Below are 15,436 nucleotides of genomic sequence, written 5' to 3' on the forward strand. Positions count from 1 at the left end.
TTCATGAATCTCCACTCTGATCTTTATCACTTTCTTCCTTCTGTTCGCTTTTGGCTTCATTTCCTTTTTTTCTTCCAGTGTCTTAAGATGGAAGGTTGCATTATTGATTTGAGATCATTCTTCTTTCTAAGTACAGGTATTTACAACTGTAAATTTAGCTCTGAGCACTGCTTTTGCTTTGTCCCACCAGCTTCAGTATGTTGTATCTTCGTTTTCATTCTTCTCAATGTACTTTCTTTTCTTTTTTTCCCAAAGATTTTATTTTTAAGCAATCTCTACACCCAACCTGGGGATCAAACTCATGACCCAAGATCAAAAATTGCATGCTCCACCGACTGAGCTGGCCAGGCACCCTTTGATGTATTTTCTCATTTCCCTTGTGATTTTTCTTCACTTAGGAGTGTGTTAGGGGCCACCTGGGTGGCTCAGTCAATTAAGCATCTGCCTTCAGCTTGGGTCATGATCAGCTTGGGTCCTGGGTTTGAGTCCCGCATCAGGCTCCCTGTTCAGCAGGGGAGTTTGCTTGAGATTCTCTTTCTCTCCCTCTGCCTCTCCACTCGTGCTCTCTCTCTCTCTCAAATAAATAAATAATTTTAAAAAGGAGTGCGTTGTTTCATTTCCATGTATTTTTGAACTTCCCCAACTTCTTTCTGTTACTAGTGTTATCTAGTTTTACTCCATCATGATTGAAGAACATATTTTTTCATGATTTCAATGCCTTTAAACTTTTTGAAGCTCTTTTATGACTAAGTGTATGATCTGTATTGGATCTATACTTGAGAAGAATATGTTTGCTGTTGTTGTGTAGGGTGTGCAGAAATCTTTTTGCTCTAGTTGGTTTATATTGTTGTTCAAGTCCTTTATTTCCTCGTTGAGTTTCTACCTCATTGTTCTGTCTGTTACTAAAAGTGAGGTATTGAAGTCCCAACTATAATTATTGATTGCCTGTGTCTCTTCAGTTCTGTCAAGTTTTTGCTTCACTTGTTTCACTTGTGTTTTTGTTTCACTTGTGTTTCAGGGCTCTGTTTTTAGATGCGTATATACTTACAGTTGTTAAATCTTCCCAATGGACTGACCCTTTTATCATTATAAAATGTTCCTCCTTATCTGTAATAACATTTTGTTTTGAAGACTATTTTGTCTGTATTAGTATAACCAGTCCCACTTTCTTATAGTTTCTTATAGTTTTTATAGTTTCTTATAGTTTTTATAGTTTCTTATAGCTGATATACCCTTTTCCATCCTTTTACTTCCAACCTCTTTGTATCTTTGGATCTAAAGTGTGTGTGTCCTGGGGCACCTGGGTGGTTCAGTCAGTTGGGCCTCTGCCTTCAGCTCAGTCATGATCCTAGGGCTCTGCTCAGTGGGGAGCCTGCTTCTAATTCTCCCACCCCCCCGTTTGTGCTCGCTCTCTCTCTGTCAAATAAATAAATAAATCTTTAAAAAAATAAAAATGAAAAAATAAAATGCGTGTCCTATAGACAGAATAGAGTAGGTTCTTGTTTTTTATCCAGTATGACAATCTCTGCCTCTTGACAGAATTGTTAATCCATTCACATTTAATGTTACTACTGCTATAATTGAGTTCACATCTGCCATTTTACTTTTTGTTCTCTATATGCCTCATGTCATTTTTGTTCTTCAGTCCTCCTTTCTCCTCTCTATAGCATTAGTTTAACACTTTGTAGTATAACATTTAAATTCTTTTTAATGATTCTTTCACTACACAAATTCCTGTTATTTTCTAATGGTTGCTCTAGGGTTTCCCATATACATCTTACGTTAACAGAATCTACTTCAGAGTTATAGTAACTAATCCCAGTGAGATATAAAAACATTACTCCAATATTGCTCTATTCCATCTTCTACATTTTGTACTATTATTGATACACATATTACATCTATATACATTACAAACCCAACAATACGTTTCTATAATTATTATGTTACATAGTTTTATGTCTGTTAAAGAAGATGTGAGAGGAAATAAGAACAAGCATTTATAGAGCTTATTATATGAACCTTCTTACTTGCCATTTCTGATTCTCTTCATTTGTTCCTCGTTCATTCAAGATACCATCTGGTGTTGTTTCTTATTCTTATACAGCTTTGCTCCCACTTGCCTCCTTTGTGTTGTTATTGTCAAATGTTACATTTTTGTATGATATCAAACCAAGAATACAAGTATATGCATGTATGTGTATAGTTTTATACAATTGCTCTTCAAATCAATTAAGAGAAGAAAGAAAAAAAATGTGCATTTATACTGTCTTTTATAATTACGTAATTACCTTTATTGGTGTTCTTTCCTTTTTTGTATAGATTTGAGCTACCGCTTGGGCTTACTTGTTTTCAGCCTTGCAGAACTTTCTTTAGTACTTCTCATAAGACAGATCTGATAGCAATAAATTCTTCTGATTTTTGTTTATCCTCAAATATCTTGATTTCACCTTCCTTTATGAAAGATAGTTTTACTGATGTCAGATTCTGGTTGAAGGTCTTTTTTCCTTTGAGCACATTGATTGCATCTTCCCACTATCTCCTGGACTCCATGGTTTCTGATGAGAAGTCAATTGTTAATCTCATCCCTTAAACATGAACAGTTTTCTGTTGCTGATTTCAAGATTTTCTCTTTTTCTTCTTTACCCACACCTAGGGTAGGGCTTCCTCCCTATAAGTGGAGGCTGTGTGGAGAAAGAGAACTCCAGACCCCTTGGTTGCTCTGGCCTGGATTAGAGCTTCTGCAACAGATAGCTGGGGGAGGTGGAGGAGGATGAAAAATGCTGGTGGTCTACCCCTCCTAGGAGATAAAATAGCCCTCAACTGGGATAATGTTCTTGGCTGCACCCCCCAGAGTGGAGCTTCTGTCCCACTGAGCTGAGGGATTGGTTGGGAGGCAGGGAGAGGAAGCATGTCATGGCTCAAATGCCACAGACCGACTATTCTTAATATGATTTTGTATGTTTTCTTGAATAAATGTTTTTTTTCATTTGTTTTATGTCTTTATGACAATTTCCAGAGTCTTTGAATTATTGTTTTTTAATAATTTTTACTCATTAATTGTTGTTTTGCTGGGTTAGAGGCTCCACGGACCTCCTTATACAGTCATTCTGGAAGTTGTCTCTGGTATACATTGTTTTGAACATTGCATAATTTGGGGGAGCCTGGGCGGCTCAGTCAGTTGGCTGTCCTACTTTTGGTTTCAACTGGGGTCACGGTCTCGGGGTTGTAGGATAGAGCCCCGGGTGGGCTTGCACTGGGCACAGAGTCTGCTTGTCTTTCTCACTCCCCCTTTGCCCCTCCCCCACTCACATGTGCGTGTGTGTGAGCTCTCTCTAAAATAAATACTAAATACAATCCATTTAAGAAAGAAAGTTGCATAATTTTACATCTTTCTTTTTTGACTTGGCTTAATTATTTCCTGTATTATTACAAACTCTTCACAAGTGTCATTTCTAATTGTTGCACAGTAGTCCATCAAATTGGATATACCATACATTAATAAACTTTTTATTTTAGAGCAGTTTAGTTTTACAGAAAAATTGGGAAGACAGATTTGCAATATATGCTGTGCTCAGTTTTACCTATATTAACAACCTATGTTTACTCTACAATTTGCTTTGATTTGCTTCTTATTTTTCACTGTTTAATGATGTGGTGAACATCTTTGTGCACAAATATTCTTTATGTTTTGGGTTATTGGTATAGATTTTTTTTCAGAGGCATAATTATGTGGTCGAAGGATTTTAGAATATATTTGACTCTCTACAATCAAAGTCCCTAACTTGGATCTATTACCAAAATTCTACTTGGCCTCAGAGTTTTCACCCTATATGTTATGATTTCTGGGTTCATTCAGGTAAAAGGTGGGTCTCTTAAGCATGGTCACTGGCAAGGGTGAAGCTAAATGGTTTGCAAGAACTGACTGAAGACCTAGGTACAATGATCTTGACACCCCAGCAGTCAAGTCTGACTTGACTTACCAGGCCAGTCACCCATACTAATCAGCTTAATCATGATTAAATATATAAAAGGGCACTTAGCCTTTTAATATGACCATAAGATAAAGAACCAAGCAAAAGTTACTTAAATTTGGTTCTATGTAGTGGCATGTTGATCTAGACAAGTGGTTTCTCAAGTATGATTTCCACACGAGCAGAATCTCTGGCCTGGAGAGGTCAGATAGTGAGGCCTGACACCAAGATTCAGATGTAGGAATTCAACTCTTAAGATCTGACATGCTTAGCCTCACATCTAGCCCCAAGTGTTGTATGTGTCTGCTGCTCTCCCCAGTTGATAAGATAAAGGAGAGAGGAAGGACAGAAGATTAACTTCATGATAACCATTTGGGAGTGATCTGATAGAGGAAAAAGAGTTGATAAACCACCAATAATATAAAACCACTCTTGGAATTCAGGCCAGGCTGACCATGGCTGGAGCGAGGTTGCTGGGGCTCAGAACACATAGCAGATGAGTTCAATGTTCTCTCTGTACTGGGGTTGGAGAGCAAGGTCTCAGTACTACCTGTTCACCTCTGGCCTCAAATAACCCTTATTGTACCTAGATTTGGGCTAGAGATAGGCAAATTAGAAGGCTCCTGAGACTCATTTCTCGCACTTGCAGGCTATAGAGGTTACCATGGTACCTGGGTAGCCACTGGCCAATGGCCCACGATGAGTGACACTATGACAGCTGGGAACCGTGGTCACACAGCCTAGGAGAGGCATCCTTACAGAGGTCAGGAATGCTTTTGAGGTCCCACAGAAAGGCTGCAACAGGAAGCTTTTCCCCCACCGCCCCCAGTCGTGCTGACACATAACAAGTGTCATCATCTCAAAAGCAGAGCTTAGTTTGCATGCCCTGCATTCATTAAAAAATCATAGAAATGCTGGGGAATTTTAAATGCTTATAAATGCTTCGTAGTATAAGGGACCGAGCCAAACTCTGGCAGCTGAGGGGTTTCCCTAGAGTTTATGAGCTCTAACTTCTCCCTCCCCCTGGTGCCTTGAGAGTGGGAGTGGGTGGTGGGCTGTAGGGCAGCCTGATGGGGCTGAGGCCAACCAACCCACGCAGTAATCCTGGAGCCTTGTCCCAGTACTGACTGCTGGAGGTTGGGGAAGGCGTGGGGGAAGGGGGAAATGACAGAATTAGTCACGCCCAGCCAGGTCTAAAGGTGGAAAACTAGAGGCAGAAAGGGGCCTTATCACCTGGGGGAAGACAAGATCGCTGGGACCCCAGGGGGGTTTAGTTCCCCTCTCTGAGTTAAAGTAGGGCTTGCTGTCTGATCTATGACCCTGAGGTGAGGAGGGAACAACGTGGGTCTCTAGAAGACCTCAAGTATGGGAACCCCACTCCTGAATGTGCAAAGTGAAAAGTTTGCCTACAATGCCCAGCTCCCACTCCTGCCAGAACTTGATAATTATAAGGACCTACCCAAAAAAGAAGAAAAAGCACCTGCATTTTTTACTGTAATCCCAGTGCTTCCCAGATCTTACCAACTTTGGGTACAAACGATGTTTCATCAGTAGGTAATCCCAACTGTATCTAGGGCCAAATCCCACTGGTATAATTGTTGACTTCTGATCCTGTTGGCATTCCTCTCCCCATTGTGTTCCCCCTGGCATGCTCAAAAGGTCTTCCAGGTGCTCCTGAGGGAGCCTGGCCCAGTGCCTGAGCCCTACTCCAAACCGTGACCTCAGCCTTCCCCTCGGGCCAAGAACCCTGGCAGGCTGCACATGGCCACCCACAAAGAAAACTTTTCTGGGACACCCTGTTACTCCCGAGAGGAGCAAATAGCTCTTTGTCACTTGTCTTGTTTGGTCTGGGGACTGGGAGAAATTATGATATCCAGGCAAAAGAGCAACCTGGAGCTCAGAGACCAGACAGGTCAGTATGTCCTGCATTTTTATGGACACAACTATGTACTGTGCAAACTGGCATTCATAATAATTGCCTCTGATAAATACGAGTGTGTACAGTGCTCTGTGGTTTCAACATAGCTTTAAATGAAGACACATAATATAACCTGCATGTGCAATTTTTCAATTTTTTCCCTTAGAGTTAATCTTCTCAGATAGTCAGAGATGATAATGATTATTGTTCGTTTGGGTAGCTCTGGCCTGGCAGAAGACTGCAGAAGGAAATAGACTGACGATAACATGAGCCCCTTGCACTGGGTTCAGGGAGCACTGCCTGTGGCCAAGGCTGGGGGCCGGGGGATTACTGTGGAGGAGCTGTTTTGGAGAAACTTGTCCACATTCCCAGGAAGAGAAAATTCCATCCGATAGATTGATCGATCCCCATGGTGCTTCGCTATTTAAAAAATACATATTTTGGGGCACTTGGATGACACCATCAGTTGAGCACCTGACTCTTGGTTTTGGCTCAGGTCGTGATCTTGGGGTCCTGGGATTGAGCCCCACGACGGGCTCCATGCTCAGTATGGAGTCGGCTTGGTATTCTCTCCTCCTCTCCCTCTGCCCCTCCCTCTCATTCTCTCTCTCTCTCTCAAAATAAATAAATAAATCTTTAAAAAATATGTCTTTTTTTTTTTAAAGATTTTATTTATTTATTTGACAGAGATAGAGACAGCCAGAGAGAGGGAACACAAGCATGGGGAGTGGGAGAGAAAGAAGCAGGCTCGCAGCAGAGGAGCCTGACGTGGGGCTCGATCCCATAACGCCGGGATCACGCCCTGAGCCGAAGGCAGACGCTTAACCGCTGTGCCACCCAGGCGCCCCTTTAAAAAATATGTCTATATATTTTTTTGCTTCTTAAAACTTTCCTGAAGTGCTTTTGGCTCAAAAAGGAATGCATAATTGTTTAAACAAATCAAATAATTCAGAGGCAATCCCACCATTTCGTGTTTTGCCATTTTTTCTGACATTTATTTAAATACATGTAAACATATTCACATACCTAGGCTTTTTTTTTCCCACAATGCTGGTCTAATCATTAGATACCGATAAGCATCTCTCTTGTGCCAGGAAAACAATACAGTAGTGTTCAGAGTTGTAATAAATAGCCAGAGCTCTCGTGTCAAGATAGTACCTACTGCAGGAGAGGCACTATTCTCAGTTCTCAGCCGTCACTTCTATTATATTGTATAGCAAACTTATGAGATAGCTATTATTATTCCCATTTTACAAATGGGAACACGGAGGTTTAGAGCAGGTAAGCATGACCATGGGGGCCGGTTCACTACTGTGTCCTAGCACCCAACCCAGCGGCTGACAGGTAGCGGGGCTCCATACGTAGATTTTGGCTATGCTGGAGTTGTGTGGGTTAGTGTCGACAGCCAGTAAGAGTAGGGTTTGAACTCAGGTGTGCCCGCCCTCAGCGGCTACATTACGGTGACAGCCTGGAGGTCGCCGCACTGGGGAGAGGCTACAGAGCTTTGCACATGGGTCTCCACTTAGCGCACAGGAATCACGGTGAAGCTGCCTCTTCGGAGCCTGCCCAGACTCGGGGCAGGTGTATCGACCAAGCCTGGCAGGTAGAACGACACCTCTGGTGGAGTTCCTTCCTCGGGCTCCTGCCCGCGGTTGTGTTCCAGCTAACGTCCTCGTGAAAATGACTGTTGGTGTTCAGGATGTCTACAAAGGCAGACAAACAGCACGGCTTTCTGGAGCCTGGCCAAGGGTGGGGCTTCTACCTTGCTGATTGAAGAGAAACAAATGAAGAAAAGAATGGATGAGCGCGCTCTGGACACCCATGGGCTCTCAGGCACGTTCACTAGAGTATCGCAGTTTACCCCCCGAATGGCAGGGTGATTTTGCAGATGAAGACACTGAGGCTCAGTGAGGTACAGTGACGGTCCCCAGCTCTCAGGGGCGGAGCCCACGTGGTCTGACGACCAGCGCAGGCTCCTCCCACAGTCAGCAGCCAGGAAACGCCTTCAGGCTTCCCTGAGGAGCTCAAGGCTGCAGATAGTGACCTGGCAAGCGTGCCCTGGGTCTATTTGCTCTGCTGTTAACTCCAGCCACTGCCCCTCTAGATCTCAACAGCTAGAAGCTAAAATAGCATAAGAAGAAATTAAAGATGCATGCATGAGCCATTTTTCCACTACAATGTTGCACTAAGTGCTCCCAAGAACATGTCTGGTTTTATTTTTATTTGTTTTGGTTTGGGTGGCAAAAGCTTTGGAGAAAAAAAAAGCAAATCGTAAGACTGAAGTCAAATGGACCAACTGAAATCCAGGGAGAAGAATGGGGCTGGCTGAATAGAAGAGGAGGGACAGCCGGCTTCCTGGAAGAGCTTTGTGAGTTAGGGTAAGGAGGAGGAGGGAACTCAACTGGTGTCCTGGCCGGGCAGGGTGCTGAGGAAAGAGACAAAAGCAAATCCAAATGGCCCCAGGTTGCACGGGATGAGGGATTCAGAGGCTGCACGACCCAGAAGAATGGAGAAAGGCCCAACAGGAGCGCGTCACAAACAGGCAAGGCCAGCAGCATGTGATGTGAGAACACTTTCCAACAATGCAAAGGGGCTCTCTGGAAATTGGAGTCTTGGGTGTAGGACTGGAGTCCTAGAGTCTGGGCAGTGAGGTCGGGGAGGAGCTCCTGCACCGGAGACCTGTTCCTGAGCATGGCAGACAGCTGCTCCTCTACTCTTGTTCTGTCAGCTTACACCGTAGCTGCAGTCTGAGAACGCTGGCAAAGAAGGGAAGGCACACTATTATCATTTTTTTTCACAATTGCATATATTGCTGCAAAGTTGCTCATTAAAAAAAAAAATCAACATCTTAAAACCTGCATTTGAATTGAGAGTCTGTATTTGTTTCTTTTTTTTTTTTTTTAAGATTTTATTCATTTATTCGACAGAGATAGAGACAGCCAGCGAGAGAGGGGACACAATCAGGGGGAGTGGGAGAGGAAGAAACAGGCTCATAGTGGAGGAGCCTGATGTGGGGCTTGATCCCAGAACGCCGGGATCATGCCCTGAGCCGAAGGCAGACGTTCAAGGGCTGTGCCACCCAGGCGCCCCTGTATTTGTTTCTGAACTGAGTGATTATTGGAGGCTTGGTGGGACATTTTTGGAGCCAACCCCATGACCAGCTTTCCTCCTGTCCTTCCCCCACCCCGCACACCCCTCTGTAGCACACGCACACACGCACAGCCCACACCTGCCCCTCTGCCCCTCGGTTACATTTTCTTGGCTCCCTGCTGTCGTCCTTGTCCGAATTCAGTGAAACCCACCAGTCCCAAGGATGTTTCCGGGCTGTTCCTCCACTCAACAGCTTGTTCATATGGAAGAGGAGGATTGCATTTGAAAGCGAGTATGGCCTTTATCTTATTGTGATGCTGTTCTCTGATTCTCCTGCCCCTGCTTTGAATAATCAGTATTTGGGGGGGGAGGGGAGAAAAAAAGAAAGAAAGAGACGGTTAACCTCTCCTTTGGCCTTCAGCGTGGTGGCTCCAAGGAGCTGTCACAAACAGCGTTCCGTAACAAATGAGATTATACCTCTCTTCATTATCCACCCGTTTCAGGGCGTACAGTAGCAGCCCTGAGACCTTCAGGGATCCCATCAACCAAATCCCAAGTTAGAGATGTTTAAATTCAAAAATCCACACTCGGTTGCACCTGTTCCTTCCTGGCTACCCTGGTGAATTTGGGGTTTACACAGAACTCCTTGAAAATTTATTTTAAAGTAAACGGAGGCTTGTTTGGCGATTGAAAAGTGATTTCAACAATGCATCCGAGACAGCGAGGCCGCAAACGGAGTGTAAATGCGACAGGATCCCAACTTGAGATTTCCGTTTTAGCCCAGCGCGTTCAAAGTAATAATCTACATTGTGCCCAGCCAAGTGGTGAGTGACTATGTTAGGAAGATTAACGGATTATTTTTTTTAATCCACTGGAACTGAAGCCACGGCCCCTCTAGCAGGAACATTAATAACTATAATGGACTCAATTCACATACTTCATTTCTTCAAGATTCTCAAAATGGTTTTTGCCAACTGTAACTTACCAAATCGCAGATTAATTTAAAGAGGTCAACGGGACCAATGCCTTTATTGAAAGAAGAAGTTTGAGGCCCCGGGGAAGTTGAACGACTTGGTCCAGGTCCTGCATCCACTTCCTGACAAAGCAGAACTCAACCCCAGACCCTCCAGTTCATTTTTTTATCATGTTATGTTAGTCACCATACTGTACATCCTTAGTTTTTGATGTAGTGTTCCATGAGTCATTGTTTGCATATAACCCCCAGTGCTCCTTGCAATACATGCCCTCCTCAATACCCATCACCCGGCTAGCCCATCACCCATCCCCTCCCCTCTGAAGCCCTCAGTTTGTTTCCTGAAGGTTCTTTAGCCTAATAGCCTTGCTATTCCAAGTTGCTGCACACCCTAGTCAGAAAAGCAAACTCTCGGGCCCCACTCCGTACCTGCTGAATAGGAATTTGCATTTTAACAAGAGCCCTCAGGGTCTGAGTGCACATTAAAGTCCCAGGAGCCCCCTGCTTTACAGCTGTCGTGGACCACAGCTCTGTGACCTTTGCCCTTGACATCAGACTATATTCTGGCCGTGCCCAAGAAAGTCCAATAAAATAAGTACAATAATCGTGTGGAAAGGACATTCTTTACCGAAAGAAAAGTTGTTATAGTGGCATCTGATCACAGCAATGGAAGGAAAAGATCAGAAGAGGATCCTTGTGGAATTTTTACGGAGAACTTCCACTGGGCACCTGGGAAAATGGGGTCCCTGCCCTGAACAAGCTTATAATCAGGTAGGAGAGAGAAATCTAGAGCCCTGGAAGCAGAAACAGGCCATTAGGGGCGCCTGGGTGGCACAGCGGTTAAGCGTTTGCCTTCGGCTCAGGGCGTGATCCCGGCGTTGTGGGATCGAGCCCCACATCAGGCTCTTCCGCTATGGGCCTGCTTCTTCCTCTCCCACTCCCCCTGCTTGTGTTCCTTCTCTCGATGGCTGTCTCTATCTCTGTCGAATANAAATAAATAAAATCTTTAAAAAAAAAAAAAAAAAAAGAAACAGGCCATTAACTTCTAAATCAGGGTATAGAGTTCAGAGAGAATGTCCACTGGGTCACCCCTAACTTATCCTCCTTTCTGTTGCCAAAGAGAAATTTCTACATTGCAATTTTGACTGACTCTCACGCTTCAGTGACCCACCACTGCCTACAGGGTAAAGTGCAACGTCCCCTGAGTAGTTGCTGGAGCCCCTCTTCGGCCTCGGCACCCTCCTTCCCATGACCCCTTTTCATGCCTCTCTGCTCCAGAAACACTAAGCCGCTTGCAGTTAGTTTCCTCGTCTGCCATAACTTCATTTATCCTGGGACCTTTCCAAGAGGCTTCTCCCCTGAATGCATTCTCCCTTCCACACCCCCTTATCTGGCTAATCTTTTCTCATACTTGTGGTCTTTTTTTAAAAAGATTTTATTTATTTATTCGAGAGAGAGAAATCAAGCATGAATGGCAGGGAGGGGCAGAAAGAGAGGGAGAAGCAGGCTCCCCGCTGAGCAGGGAGCCCAATGTGGGGCTTGATCCCAGGACCCCAGGATCATGACCTGAGCTGAAGGCAGACGCTTAACTGACTGAGCCACCCAGGCGCCCCATCTTTACGGTCTTTGACAATCTGCCCTAGGAAACAAGCTCCAACCTCCAAAATTTGGTTAGGTCCCACTCCTCTGTGCTCACATTATGCCCTGAGTTATAGACTAAAGGTTTGTGCTCTCCCAAAATTCCTTTGTTGAAGCTCCAGCCCCGGATGTGATGATGTGATGATGTGATGGTATTTACAGGTGGGGCCTTTGGGAAGTAATTATGTCTAGATAAGGTCATGAGGCCTCAGGATGGGGTCCATACCTTTAGAAAAAGAGAGACACCGGAGCTCCGCTCTCTCTCCATTATGAGATCACACAGCATGAAGGCAGCTCTCTGCAAGCCAGCAGGGGGGCTCTCACCATTAACCAAATCTTCTGGCACCTTGCTCTTGGACTCTCCAGCCTCCAGAACTGTGGGAATAAACGTCTGCTGTTCAAGCCACCCTGTCTGTGACATTTTGTTGAAGCAGCCTGAGCGAGACTGAGACACCCGGTATTCACCGCTACCATGGCTGGCTGGTTTTTACTCATCTGTCTTCCCACAAATGGCAGGCTCCTTGAGGGTGAGGAACATGCTTCTCACTCAATATTCCAAAACATTGGGCTCAGCACATAAAACACACGCCATAAATGCTTGCAGAATGAAAAAAAGAGTGTGCGAATACATCTGTGCTGGCAGGAGGCAGAATTTGAGCTGGACCCTGAAAGATTTTAAGGGCTATGGAGAGGCACCTGGGTGGCTCAGTCGGCTGAGCCTCCCCACCTCTTGATTTCGTCTCAGGTCATGATCTCAGGGCCATGAGATTGAGCCTCATGTCAGGCTCTGCACTGGGCATGGAGCCTGCTTGAGGTTCTGTCTCTCCCTCTGTCCCTCCCCCTGCTCACGCACATGTGCTTGCTCTCTCTCTCTCAAATTAATTAATTAATTAATTAATAAAGGCTATGGAGAGGAGGAAAGATGCGAGCGTAGGCACGGAAACAAAGATGGTGGTGAGTGCGTGAGTGAGTGTGTAGAGAGAATATAGGGAGTGAGAAGGATAGGAAGGATTTGTCTAAGACAGGGAGGAGAGAAAATAGGATTTGAGGTTAAGCAAAGGAAGTTGATTTTTTATTGGTACTGCTGTCAATTTTTAAAATATTTTAACAAAGTATAACAGATACAGTGAAGTACATGTACACTGAGAGTATGGTTTGATTAATTTTTACATATGGATACTGTTATGGGCTGAATTATATTATCTCCCTGCCAAAATGCATATGCTGAAGTCCTGAACCCCCCAGTGCCTTTGAATGTGTATAGAGATAGGGTCTTTAAGTACCTAATTAAGTTAAAATGAGATCATTAGGCTGGGCCCTAATCCAACAATGACATCATTAGGGTATCCCCATGAGCAAAGGAGGTTAGGACATACTCATGAGAACATATTAGGCACAGATACACACAGAGGGAAGACCATGTGAAGACACATGGAGAAGACGGTCAACTGCAAGCCAAGGAGAAAGGCCTCGGAAGGAACCAACCCTGCCAACACCTTGATCTTGGACTTCCAGCCCCCAGGACTTGAGAATACAAATTTCTGTTGTTTAAGCCCACCAGTCTCTGGTGTTTGTTACAGCAGCACAAGGAGACTAATACGCACACCATGGAAACATCATCCAGGTTCAGATCCAAAACTTTTCCAGCACCCCAAAAAAGGAGACTGCCTTCAACCACAGGGACAGTTGGATGGCATTTTTGACTCCTCAGCAGGAGAGACTCATCCAGGCAAAATGGAATTTTAGGAAGATTAGCAAGGTGACTGAATTGCATAGACTAGAATGAACTGGCAGTGGGGGTGGTGGGGATAAGTAGGGCAGAGAAAGAGATGGGGTTGGGGGGGAAGTTATGAATCTTGCTGAAGTCAAGGAGTCGGTGAGAGGTGGCAGTGAAGGGGACTAAAAGTCATTTTAAAGGGATGGGAAAATAGCAATGGGGAGCAAGAGGGAAGAATTAGAGGGGACTCCAAAGTCTTGGTCTAGGAGACAACAGTGGGAAAGTATTGGTGACCAGTGTCGGATATCTGGGGGAAAGACTCAGCTGGCATGGGAAACCATGAGTATCACCCTGGGTTCCCTGGGTTTGGGTGGCAATGACATGCCCAGATGGTGGAAATACAATCAATCCTGGAGCCCGAGGCAAGCTAGGAGAGGACGGTCACGTGACTGGGGTTAGAGCCGTGGACTGTGTGTGGCAAGGAGGCAAGAAAACCAAGGGTGAAAGCTAACACAATAATAAAATAAGAATAGCAGCTAATGTGTATTAAGTGTTTACTACCTGGAGGGGGTTGTGCTAAAGGTTTTTCCACAGGCGATCTCACTTGATCCTCCCAATGGTCCTCGAGGGAACATTCTGTCTTTATCATCTGTTGGACTAAGGCGGAAACTGAGGCACAGAGAGATGTAAGTAACTTGTTTAAGGCCACACGACCAGGAAGAGGTAAGTCTGGTTTTAAACCCGGGCACACTGACCCCAGTTCACCCAAGTTAGCGTCCTTGGAGGAAAGAAGAGCCCACTGAAGAGGAGACACTCTGACCTTTTTCTTTTTTTAAGGAATTTGTTGATTCATTTGGGGGGGGGTGGGAGCAGGGAGGAGCAGAGGGACAGGGAGAAAGAGACTAACACAGGCTCCACACTGAGCACAGAGCCCGAAGCGGAGCTCGATCCCACAACCGGGAGATCGTGACCTGAGGTGAAACCAAGAGTCGGACACTTAACCAACTGAGCCACCCAGGCACCCCTGACTTTTGTTTTGTTTTGTTTTGTTTTATCTCCCGGTCTTCAAATAAACTAGCTTCACGCTATTCTATTCCATTATTTAAAATTCCTCAAGCTATGGTGCTGTTGTCTTCAGAAACGAACAAGACTTTGCCTTCAGTGAGTTTCTCCTGATGCCTAAACTCCAACACCCCGGTTGCATTTTAATAAAGGATGCTGCCTTCCCTCCATTCCGCTGCTGGGGGAATCTGGATCAGCTGACCCGCTTTATCATTACCTCACATCCTTGAAAGGCAGTATATTTACTGGCAGCTGTTACAATTACTTAAAAATGTGAAATTCTTACACTTTTCCTAAGCTTCTGGCAGAAGCTCCCCCTCCATGGTCACTTTTCTCTGGGACCATTCAGGTTTCTTCCACTCTTTGGTAAGTGGAAGCCCAGTATAGCTCACAGCTCGCCCAGGTCTAGCGGAAGACAAGATTACATTTCCACGAATGTGCTTCCATGCCTGTTTTGCAATTTCAGAGTTGTCCACAAGCCTGGAGAAATTTCTTATACAGAAGCAAATAAAAGACACTGACAGGTGCAAAATTCTGAACCAACAGGATTTAGCCCAAAGGGTCTCTAGGCCTTTCTCTTCATACAATCTTGTCTCCTCCCTTATTGTGTTCCAGATCCATCTCTGTGAGTGTTAGTTTTTACATTTTTGTTCTGATAATTGTGCACTTATAAAATAGCACCTCATGTGCACCCAGCAAATGTGCAAACTGCTTCATAATTAAAGAGATTTCTACTCCCTGCAACCTGGCATGTGTGGTTAAAATACAAGATTTGCTCGGTGTTTTAGTGGAATGTGTGCCTAAAAGGCTAGAGCCCCTTTCAGGACCAACAGCAGAAACGAGGCTCAGAGCTGCCAACCATTATGTCTGAAGTCCTACATTGCCATTATCAAGTTTTTGTATTTGTTTGTTACTAAGAAAAATTCATTCCTTTCAGTGGTACAGCAGGATTCTTTGGAAAGACAGAAGAGGGCCTTTTGGGGAAAATAAAATGCTAAGTCTAGAAACATTCTGGATTCCTAATTGTTGGTGCCCCCCGCCAAGTCATCGGAGAGACATTTCTT

This window comes from Ailuropoda melanoleuca, chromosome 10 (genome assembly GCF_002007445.2).
Source record: "Ailuropoda melanoleuca isolate Jingjing chromosome 10, ASM200744v2, whole genome shotgun sequence".
Taxonomy (NCBI): domain Eukaryota; kingdom Metazoa; phylum Chordata; class Mammalia; order Carnivora; family Ursidae; genus Ailuropoda; species Ailuropoda melanoleuca.